The sequence below is a fragment of the Rhinolophus sinicus genome, chromosome 2 (genome assembly GCF_057876585.1).
Source record: "Rhinolophus sinicus isolate RSI-liver-muscle chromosome 2, RSI-T2T, whole genome shotgun sequence".
Lineage (NCBI taxonomy): Eukaryota > Metazoa > Chordata > Mammalia > Chiroptera > Rhinolophidae > Rhinolophus > Rhinolophus sinicus.
Genome location: NC_142502.1, coordinates 32,244,587 through 32,257,284, shown reverse-complemented (window position 1 = coordinate 32,257,284; position 12,698 = coordinate 32,244,587).

Sequence of the window (12,698 nt, the reverse complement as noted above, 5' to 3'; positions counted from 1 at the left end):
TTCAAACCATGCTTTCAGTTTTTGTTTTATATGCTCTTACATGTATCAGAAAGCTGTAATTTGATCTATTTGCAAATTAGCAGAGGAGTGATTGTGTACTGCTCCAAATTACTTTAGGTATGTTCTTTCTGTGTCTAAATGAACTATTAACGAGTTGCCAGGTTCTATCTGGCCCTATACCCCTTGTCACTTCCCCATTTCAGATGACACATTGGCATAATGAAATTTCAGGATCCTACATTTTTCCAATGAGACAGAAGGAAAGTGAGCTCTAGAGTGAGTGAGAACCACAGGAAGAGATCTGCTGAACTGTTTTTTTGTTGTTGTTGTTTAGGAATTTGCACTAGAATCAAGTCTCCGGAAATTCCTTCAGACTTGAATTTCTGAGAGTATAAATACCTGGAAAATAAATGTTTACTCAATTAGTTTACAGAGATTGAAATCAGAACCTTTAAAAATTAATGAAGTAAAGTCAGACCACTTATCTACCCTCCAAAACTATTGAAATCCCCAGGAGCGTAATGTCTGGGAGGGCTGACCCATCCAGACTTGCAGGACTGCAGGCTGTAGGAGGCAACATCTATTTGCAAAGTGGTTGTTGTTTCTGGGAAAATACATTACATCCCTTCAAGACAATTTAGTCTTAATGGACCATACATAAGAATTTTACATATTAACTCCAAATTTTACCTTTGAGCTCCTTGCATTTTTCCTCTTTTAGTAGCATACTCACATACTGTGAGAATTAAACCTGAACAGGTTATAGAGTAAGGACTTAAACTGCTCAGCTACACTTCTGAATGGGTGGGGTGAGTGACCACCTGGATTAGTAAGAATCCCTTTGGTTAAAGTGATGGTAACCCAAATCAAACTGGCTGAGGCAAAACCAGGTATTTATTGGAGGGCTGCCTTGTTGTCAAATGTGATTAAAGAAGTGTGACTAATCAACCTCTGGGAGGGCAGGGCTGTCCCAGGCTCCAGGAATAGCTGGGATGGGGCCTATGAACACTGCCAGAACTCTATCTCGGCCTTATCTGTGCTCCTCTGCCTTTCAGCTGCATTTTTCCTACTCAAGGCCAGCTTTCTGTTCTACTTCCCCAGGACCTGCATCCCACGTCTTGCTGCTCCCACTACCTGGGAGGCACTGGCTGGCCTTTCCTAATTCTCATTTGGACACAACCCAGGGAAGGATTGTGAGTCGTAGGCTCACCCTCGGTGTGTTCAGCAAGGCCCAGAGGCCATGATGCCATGATTCACCCAGCCTGAGTCTGGAGCCTAATCCTGGACTAGCCAACCTCACAGGAGGTGTGGGGGTTGGGGGGTTAGATCTAAAATAGCATAACAGCTCCCAGTCAAACCTTGTGGCCAGAAAGGAGAGGGGGACAGCGCAGAGAAGGAGGATGTTCACTCAGAGATGCCAGCAAATGAGCCATGTGACTACACTTTGTATATGGAGAGATTACAAGAAAAAGAAGACCTTACTATTTTTTCTGAAATTGGTCTCCTATATGCTTGAACTTTTGGCATTCCATATTAGTGATTCATCCATTCATTGTTTTATTTATTTATTTATTTATTTATTTATTTATTTATTTATTTTTGGATCTAAGGCATCATCCATATTAAAACAAAACAAAACAATTCTTGGAGGAATGTGCAGCACTTACAGTTGCCTGCCCAACAGCTATCCTATTTCACCCCTTTTCTGTGAGGGCAGAATTTGCCTCTCTCCATAAGGCTGGAAACATCCCCAGAACCTACCACCATTTTTGGTACATGGTAGGCACTCAAGATTTGTTGAAGAACTGAGTGCTTAACAGAGATTGAATGTGTAAAGAGCCCCAGTACAGCACACTGATAGGCCATGTGCTTGGTGATTCAGTCCACACATCCATGGAGTAGCAAAGAGCTTAGTGCGAGTCTTGGTTCTGAACTGAGGAATGCTATACTTTGGAAAACACACATGCATATGCAGATTTTATATATAAGTGCCAGGTAGAATGAACGTCTGGCAAATAATCATAAGAGCTAACCTATAAAGTGTCAAGGACTCCTCTAAATGCTGACACTCATTTACTCACCAAACTGTCACAATAGCTCTTATGAGATAGGTAGGCATACTTACTATTCCCATTTCACAGACAAGAAAACAGAGGAACAGGGAGAATAAGTGATTTGTCTAAGGTCGCTTAGCTAGTACATTATTATTGGATCAGTGTCTATGGAAGTTATTAAATAAATATTCACTACAATTAGACTTGCAATTATTAAGATGCCATTTGAAAAGAACCTGAAACAGAGATTAGCAATGAAAGGGGAATATACTATATTTGACAGTTTTTATAGTATCATCTAGTGATGATCTAGAGAATTTCATTATTGTACATATTTCACTCTGCAATACGTGAGGCAGTTTTACTTTTCCATAATGATCTCTAAATAGGCATCATAAATTGGCAATACATTTATAATTACATATTTACATAGTTTATGGACCCAGTAAGAGAACAGAACACATTTAAAGGATAATTCCAACTGATAGTCAAGCTTTCTCGTGCTGATGTTGAAAATAACTGAAATTAAAAAAAAAAAATTGTTTTGCAGAAAATAGTCATTTGCTCTCAGATACAGTATAAAATGAGCTAGATGTTGAGGTTTGCAGCAGATATCTGGTACATGAGGCTTCTTTCTGGGGAATAAATAGTTGCTACTACGAAGGGGAAAAAACTATAGGTCAGCACTAGGGGCCTTTCCTGAGGATGTATGTATGTGCTCGCTTATCCCAGAGGCTGGCACTGCAGCTGCTCTGAAGTGTGCTGCTGGGCCAGGAGAGAGGGAGCCACAGGGCACAGGACCGGTCAGCCTGGTTCTGAATGCACGTGTCCACTCTGGTCCCACCAACCATTTGGATACAATGCAACTGTGCTGTTTATTCCCTTCTGCAAAGATGTGATTTTCAACAGTGTGATTCTAGCATTTGTCATTTCAAGTAGCACAGCACAATTTTTATGTAAGGGCTATCTGATGGCTTCATATAAAAAAATTGACCATTTGACTTTGAATATTTTTAAGATTATATTTAGTTCAACATCATTTGATGAATTTTAGTATAAACACATTTCTATTGCAGAAATAATATTTCACGGTGGATGTGATAGATAAATTTGTTCCTGGAGCACTACACATGTTCCAAGAGTTTTTACAAATCTTTAGAGAATTCATCATACCATGCTCTAAAAGCATAGAATGTGGCTAATATTCAGAAATCTCCAGTTATTTGATGAGGTCTTTCGTATCTTGATATTATCAGGAAGGAAAAAAATCATAAGAAAGTAGGTAACTTGCACATGAATTTGTTTTTCCCTGAGGTAACAATATTCCATGACTTTGGACATATTATTTTATCCTTCTCCAGGTGAAACACAACTGCTACTCAAGTTCGTCAAAATTAGTTTAATTAACAATTTCAGTATTAAATGCTAGTATGTGAACAAGTTGTTTTGTTTTTTGCATAGGTAAACTAAAGTCTAATGAATGCAATTAACTGAGTGGCAAGATTTAAAATTTGCTAATTTTGAATGTAAATTTCATTTATTTGAAAGGAAACTTAAGTTTTTAGAATGAGATCTTAAAATAGAAAATATATGCATGTGTCATCACTATATTTTGGATTTGGTTTGTGTGGATGATAATATATTTTATTAAATATATCTGTAATATTACAGAATCAAATGTCATCCTTACAGTAGTTTTAAAATGCAATACCTTAATACACATTTTTAAAATGTTTCCTTGGGACATACAGAGAAGCAGCTCCTGCAATATCTTTACCTCTACCTCATTCCTCTTTCAAGAGAAATTTGGAGATGACACAGAAATCTCTTTGGATTCATTGGAGATCAACATTCTTATACACCCTCAGGGCTCAAGGTCTTGAAGAGCCTGAAAGTGTGACATTTGGTCATAGTCTCCGGATTGGGGAAAGTGTGCTGGAGAGATCTCTGTATCCAAGCTGGATACAGGATTCCTGGTCAAGTTATAAGCATGTTCCATAGTCTTGCACATTAAAATGGAGTGAACACTACCATTCATTGATTCTTCATGGTAAGAGATACTTAGCCTGCTCTTGGTAGTGGCAAGAAACAGTTCTGCAAATTATTCAGGAACTTTAAGAACATGTCAGCTCAGGTGTGGCTAGAATGGGATCCAAGTAAGTGTGTTTAAGCACTAGGGAGTGTCTGCTCATCTTGACCACACTGTCGGGGTCCTCCTCCAAGCTCTACTGGAGTGGAATTGTGCATGCCAAAGTCAACCATGCCTGGCTCTGCCTCTAACAGGAGCTGAAGACTTAGAAACACAACTACCTCCATGGCTCCTCCGCATGAGGGCAAAGTTTTCAAAACAGAGGTTGATTGGGCCCACTGTTAATGCTGATAGGACCCCAGCCATTCGCTTAGTTGGGTTTATGATAAACCAGAAGAAAACAGAACAGCAGGCTTCTCTCTCTGGTGCCTCTCTAGAATAATTCACGGTGGAAGGGGATGCGAGGATGTGTCAGGGAGAGGGTGCATTTTAGTTCATTTTATGAACCAAATCTCTGGTGCAGCATAGCCTTATTGCTGCCTCCATGTAGGACCATCTCAAGTGAATGGACTCTCCAAATGAGTGCCTTTTTTTGAGGGCCCTAAAATTAATGAAAGCTCCCCTGTGGATTTTTGCATGGGAGACATCAAAGTCCTGTGTTCTCCATATCCATTTCCCATGCTTTCTTTACTACTGGGTTTCCTGGTGAAAATCCATAAGATGACCACCTTCAGGAAAATTTGCAAACTATACTTTGTAAACATCTGCCTAAATTTCCTGCAAGCACAAAAATTTCTATTCCACCCTATTCTCCCCTTCCTCTTTTCCTCCATACTAGGCTCCTGGAAAACTTTCTAAATCTGTCTTTTATCAAGAGGTGGAAGATTCTTCCTTACCTGGGAAGTACACAATGGAGAGACAAGCCTTTGTGCTAAACTTTTATCCTCACTCACAGAACCTGAGATTGGGCTTTTGCCAACAGGCTATGGTGCATTTTTCCTTTACCCAACCTTCTTCTAGGAACAAGTAGAAGGTAAACCTAGGATACAAAGTTGGCTTTAGGAAGTGCATAGTAAATCAGAGGAAGAGGCAGAGACTATTTTGGCACATTAACCCTTAGGATTCAAGCTAGGACTTACCACATGTCTAGGAGAACTTATAATTGTACATTTGCACACATCTGCACATACATCCTGCAGGCCCACAACTTTCTATTTCACCCCACTACTCCCTTCCCATCTGCCTCAATATGAGGCACCTGTATTACTTTCTAAGTGTGTCATTTACCAGGATGTAGAAGACTTTCCTCACCCGGGGAGTGCATGAAGAGATCTGCCTTCATACTAAACTCTGGTTCTCATTCCCTATGCATGAGATTGCGGCTCTTGCAAGCACTGGTGACCATGCTTCCCATAGCCACCCTTCTTTCTGGGTCCTAGTATAAGGCAAATCTTGGACACAAAGTCAACTTTGGAAATGTGATATAAAGCAGGGGGAGAGGCAGAGACAAATTTAGCATGATAACCCCAAGGAGACATGTAAGGAAGAGGCTCTTCTTGGCTCCCACTTGCTCCCCACTTCTCCACCCATAACTCCCAGTCCTTAGAAATAGGTGAAATGGAACACTTGGAAATCTGTACCAGAGCCGACTGAGGAGAAGAGGCATGAACCTGGGAAGTAACAGAGAAACCCAGGGACACATGGAATTATGACTAGAGGAGAGCAAGTGAACACAGACAGAAAGTTTTCTTATTTCCTACTAATCACAAAGGTAGTGGCCATGTTGGACAGCCCTATGATCCAAGGTCCAAAGGGCCTTGATGAGCTGGGCATAGTTTGGATAGGGCAGAAAAGCAGATACTCTATTCTTTGAAATAAGTAGGTGTTGAAGATATAATTAAAACCTGAACCCAAGAATTGTGTTATACATTCTTCTGGACTCCTAGTGTGTGATAAAGAAACAGATTTTTCTGTCTTAATCCTCCGCCATGAAAGACTTCTACTAACTTTCACCAATCCTTTTCTGAATGAACTTTAAACACCCTAATTCTTCATGAAGCAAGACCTCTGTGGAACATATAAATATATTAATATCCAAGAGATAAATGAATTGAAATATACTTCTAGAAATCCGTGAACAACACAAGTTCCTAGAGATGCATTTTATGTTCTGCTTTCTTTTGCCATCTGGCAAACTAGATCTGGCATGACCTTTATAACAACCAGAAATCATTGTTTATCTAAATAGTATCGTCTACTAAGCTGCTTTTCATGGCCCCCGGACTAAGTGTTTTTGGGCAGATTATAGCAGGACCATATTTGGGCCAAATATGAGAAACATATATATCTGAAGATCTGTAGTTGAATTTTCTGGAATTATTCTATCTTTTTAGATCACCTGGACTTCAAAGTTTTTACTCACTTGGAGTGGTAAGGGGCCCGACATACTAAGAAAATCCAATGAATCCTGGATTTTATAGGAGTTCAGCATGAGTCACTCCACGATGTGCCTCTATAGTATGCAGATTATTTTGAGCTAAAGGCAACCCAGACTTTGAGGGCTCAAGAGAAACTTCTGCCTCCCTCCTTAACTACCAAGAATTTAAATTAGAGGTGTTACCCATGATAAGAGTTATTACCAGAAATAACTTTTAATGACCTATCGATAAGGCAGGACAAACTTATAATTGTTGAATACCTGTTCTTATTATCCTCAAATGACCTTCTGCCCCTCTAAAGCCCCAAGGTACCTTACCTCATCTTTATGTCAGAATGTCAGATGTACCTCATTTTCCGTTTCTGTCTGATTCTCCCATGCATGTGAGGTGTCTGACTCTCTCATGTATGTGGTGTTTCCCTATATATGTATGTAATTAAATTAGGTTATTTTCTCTTGTTAATCATCTCATGTAGATTTAGTTATTAGACCAGCTGAAAGAACTCTGATGGGTAGAGGGGAGTTTCTTCTTCCCCTGAAGACTCCTGGATCTCTACCTTCAGAGTTTGGTGGAAACACAGGTTTGAGAGTCTTTTTTTTTTTTAAATCCTTGTCTAAATTTAGATTAGCAGGAGAAACAATTTTGTATGAGATAAAAGTGGTATTTCAAATTGTTTGAGCCTATTTCTGTTCTATTTATCTGTTTGTTCTTTTACCATTACAACATGTCTTGTTTAGTTTTCAGTATTCTTTCTTTGGTTTTATCCGTTTTTCCCCTCGAATATAAGGAAGCCTTGAATTTTCTATTTTTATTCTAGGAAGCAATGGTTATCTAAACTCTCTTATCTTTGCTAATGATTCTTTTATTATATTTGACTTTCTGGGTAAATTATCTTATAATTTTTAATTAATCATAAATTTGATTCTTCCTTTTTCATATATATAATTTTTTAATTTCCTTTTTCGTTCCTTCCTTCTGTCTTTTCCTCACTCTCTTCCTTCTTCCCTCTATTCTTCCCTTCATCCCTTACTCCACCTTGCCCTTCCTTCCTTCCTTTTTTCCTTCTCTGGCTAAAACTTCCTATATGATGTTGACCAACAGCAGGTCATGAGGCAGTCTTATCTTGTTTGTATTATATTCTTCATGACTTTAATGTGTATAGATAGGTTTGCATTTGTTTTCCATTTAAGAAAATGTTTGCTATTGGTTTTACTCATATACCTTCTGGACCAAATGTAAGATAGGAATTAAGGCCTGTAAACTGTGTGTGTACCAGTATTCCATGTACTTCCCTAAGCTGTGTGTAGGGTAGGTTGAGAACGCCCTTTCCTCTTTTCACTCATCATCTGTCTTGCTTCAGGCTAGACTTGTCTACATTTCCTGCCCCTAGCAGACTCAACTGTGTTTTCAGATCTTTACTGGAGCTGTTTTCTGTTGACTTTCTAGGTGGGCCAGTGAACTGCTTGGTAATTTGTCTTCATTAAGTTTAACCTCATCAGTACCATGTCTTCCCAAAACTCTTGAAGTCACCTTTCTCTGATTTCTCTTATTTTATTTCTTTAGAATTTCAATAAGAATTTAGTAAAAAAAAGTCAGTTCAACTAACCACTTAGATCAGTTAATGGTTCTGTTAAAAATAAAATATTTTCAATTCTCCAGTGTCAAAGCATAAGTGAATTTTTCCTTAATTAATAAAGATGGAAATGATGGACTAAAACTCAGTTCTTATCACACATCAGTGATGACAGCTCCTTTGTAATTGTTATCCTGCTTAGCTTAATTAACATTAGTTAAGAGCTTTGGTTCTGCAGTGAAAATATGTATATGAATAGGTTTTCTCTTTCCCAAAGTGAAAACTAAGCACATGTGTTGAAAGTGTGCTTTTCATTACATTTATTCTATAATTTCTTTTTTTTCCCTTATGTTGACAAAGAACCTTCCTAAGAAATAATGTTGGGTTTTAGATCAACACTGTATACTAATTAGAAAAAACAAACAAACAAAAATCACCTCTTATTAGTCTCTCTGAATAACAAGACTTTATCCAATGGGACCACTGTAGTTTTGTGCATATGAATTTCCGATTTTTCAAAATATTTAATACTCTGTTCAATGTTTTGCAGTACTGAATGTTATTGTGTCTTTCACAGTGAAATGCTGTCATTGTTGGGAGCATATTTTTGGCAAGATGGTGTTCTGTTACATTCCATGGGAATCATGGAGGCTAAGAGAAAAGAGAGACAGCTCTTCTTACCTATGGAGCTTATGCTGGAATTTTTGTTTTGGTGTGTAGGAAATTTGCTCCTATGTATGAGGTAGGCTTTAAAATTTTTGTAATGTTGGATCAAATTAGATTAGTTTCTCATACAAAATGGATACCACAGAGCATTGAGAAACTCTTTTCTCAGTTGTTTATATGCTTTTAAGCTTAGTTCCAAACTCTAAAGGAATTTGAATGCTGTCTGCAGTCTATATATATCACTGTACCCACCTTCATTCTCACACCTTTCTTTTAGACCCCTTATATTCTCATTTATTCCTTCAATGGATAATTTAATCTCTAATGAAAGAAAGTAATTTGATTTGTGATAAATGAATTTTACCTTCAATTTGACATTTTTCCAGTTTTATTAAGGTATAATTGACAAATAAAAATAGTACATATTTAAAGTATATAATGTGATATTTTGATATGCATATACATTATGAAATGATTACCATGATTGAGCTAATAACACATCAATCACTTCACATAGTTGCCATTGTTGTGTATGTGGTGAGAATACATAACATATACTCTCTTAGCAGATTTCAAGTATAAAATACAGTATTATTGACTATAGTCACCATGATAAAGATTTCCTAGCAAGATGGCAGAGGAGGTAAATGCTGTGCTCACCTCCTCTCAGGACCACATCACTTACAACTAAACCATAGAACAACCATCATTGAGAATTGCCTGATTTCTAGATGAACTGAAACCCTACAACTACAGACATACACAGGAAGCCACCTCAAGACTGGTTGAAGGGGCAGAGACACAGAACAGGCTGGTCCCACACCCACATGTAACCATTAAAAATCGGAGGGATATCTCAGCTGCAGAGGTACTCCCCTGAGGAGCAAGAGGTCCCAGATACTCCCCAGCCCAGGTTTTCAATACTGGGGAGAGAAATCCCCATAATTTCTGGCTGTGAAAACAAGCAGAAATTGTAGCTGAGTGAGACTGAGGGTGGCTGCTCTCGCAGATGCTCCTCTTAAAGGGACTGCACACAAACTTCCTCACTGATAGACTCATTTGCTCTGAGCTCCAGTGCTGGGGCAGCAGATCAAAAGGCATCAGGGACATATAGGAAGGAACTAAATTGTCTAGTTTCAAGGTGAAGTCTAGAGGGGCAGCATGCTCCCAGCGGGAGGAGCTGGTGGAAGCCAGTTTCTTTGTTGAGCCCTGCGCCCTCCATGTGTGCAGATGCAGGCAGACATCATGTCTGAGACTCCATCAAATTGGCCATCACCATTCGTCTGCCCCACCCTTGTGATTCCCTGAGACCCTGCCACACCCAACTTTTGGGTGGACCCAAGCCGCTGCCAGTGGCTTTTTCATACAACCTGTCTTAGCTCATGCTACAGACTTTAATTAAATTTCTCAAAGATCCACAAAACCCAAATAAGCAGCATCTGGCTTCAGTGTGTCCCATAACTCTGGCTGAGCAGCCTAAGCCCAGTACGAGCAACAGCTGGCCTCGGTGAAAGGCTTGGCCTCTCAATCACCTCCAAGCCCAGTGCAGGTGGTAGCCATCACAGATTGCTTTGTGGCTTATAGCAGGTTGCCCCAGGCAGATTACAGGCTGGTGTTAAACTTGGCCTCCAGCAGGTCCCCTCCGAGGAGGCCCCAGGGCTGGCATGCCTGGTGGCCAGCTTCAGATCAACCCAGATCATTAACGGGTCTCCTCCAAGGATGATACACACAAAGGGCAGACACCAGAGCCCTGCTAAAGTGAACCCTGCTATGTAGGGTCAGCCCCTGAACAACAGCTCCTCCACGTTAGTCAGAGCCAATCCTCATAACCAATCAGCCCGAGGGTCAATGCCTCCCATTAATGTCCAAACAGCAACCAAGGCTCAACTACAACAGAAGGACACTCACAACCCCCATAAAGGAATGTGGAACATCCAGCTGAGGTGACCAGGGAAACTGTACCACTGAGTCACACAGGACACCTACTGCAAAAGGTCACTCTACTAAGACAGGGAGGCATAGCAGCCCTATCTAATGCATAGGAAAAATTACTGGGTAGCAGCCAAAATTGAGACAAAGAAACATGTCCCAAATAAAAGAACAGAACAAAGCTCCAGAAAAAGAACTAAACAAAATAGAGACAAGCAATCTACCAGACATAGAGTTCCAAACATTGGTTATAGGAATGCTCAGTGATCTCAGGAGGAACTTTAATAAAGAGATAGTAAATATGAAAATAGAGATAGAAAACACAAAAAAGAACCTGTCAGAAATAAAGACTACAATAACTGAAATGAAGAATACATTAGAGGGAATCAACAGTAGATTACATGAGCAGAGGATTGAATCAGCAAAAGATAAGGTAGCAAAAAACACTCAATCAGAACAGCAAAAAGAAAACAGAACCTCCCAAAATGAGGAGAATTTAAGCGTACTCTGGGACAACATCAAGCATAACAATGTTTGCATCATATGTTTGTACCAGAAGGAGAAGAGAGGGAACAAGGAAATGAAAACTTATTTGAAGAAATAATGACTGAAACTTCCCTAACCTGGTGAAGGAAATAGACATACAAGCTCAGGAAGCAGAGAGTCCCAAACAAGATGAACCCAAAGAGCCTCACATGATGACATATCATAATTAAAACGCCAAAGGCTAAAGACAGAGAGAGAAACTTAAAAGCAGCAACAGTAAAGCAGTTAGTTTCCTACAAGGGAGCTTCCCTAAGACTATAAGCTGATTTCTCAACAAAAACTTTGCAGGCTAGAAGGGAGTGGCAGGAAATACTCAAAGTGATGAAAAACAAGGACCTACAACTAAGATTACTCTAACCAGGAAAACTATCATTTAGAATCAAAGTACAAATAAAAAGCTTCCTAGACAAGGAAAAGTTAAAGGACTTCATCACAACCAAACAAGTATTACAAGGAATCTTAGAGGGATATCTTGAGGATGAAAAAAAAAAGTATAAAAATATGAATAATAAAATGGCAATAACTACATATCTATCAACAATTACTTTCAATATAAATTGATTAAATACTCCAATCAAAAGATAAGGGGGCTGAATGGATGAGAAAACAAAACCTTTCATATGCTGCCTACGAGAGACTCACTTCAGATTGAAAGGCACACACAGGCTGAATATAAAGGGATGAAAAAGGTATTTCATGAAAATGGAAGCAGCAAAAAAAGCTGAGTTAGCAATACTTATACCAGACAAAATAGACTTAAAACAAAGGTTGTAACAACAGACAAAGAAGCACCCAATAATACCAATTCTGGCTATTTATCCAAAGAAACCCAAAATGCTACTTTGAAGGGACATGAGTACTCATATGTTCACTGAAGCATTGTTTATAATGACAAAGATGTGAAGGCAACCTGGGTATCTGTCAATGGAAGAATGGATAAAGAGCATGTGGTACATATATATAATGGAATGTTGCTTGGTCAAGGAAGGGAATGGGTTCTTGTCATCTGTGGCGGCATGGATAGACCTGGAGGGTATTGTCCTGAGTGGAGTATGTTAGACAGAGAAAGACAGATGCAATGTGATTTTGTTTATATGTGGAATCTAAAGAACAAAATAAACAAACAGACAAGATAGAAACAGACTCACAGATTCAGAGAACATTTTGATGGTTGCCAGATGGGAGGGGGGTTAGAAACGGTGAAAAAAGGGAAGGGATTAAAAAGTACAACTTTGTTGTTATGAAGTCATCATGAGGATGTAGAGTATAGCATAAGGAATATAGTCAGTAATATTCTAACAATTATGTATGGTGTCAGATTGGGGTGATAGATGGGAAGGGTATTGGGGGCAGGGTGAAACAGGTTAAAGGATTAAGAGTACAAATTGATAGATACAATATAGTCCTGGGAATGTAAAGCAAAGCATAGAGAATATAGTCAATAATATAGTATACATAGTGCC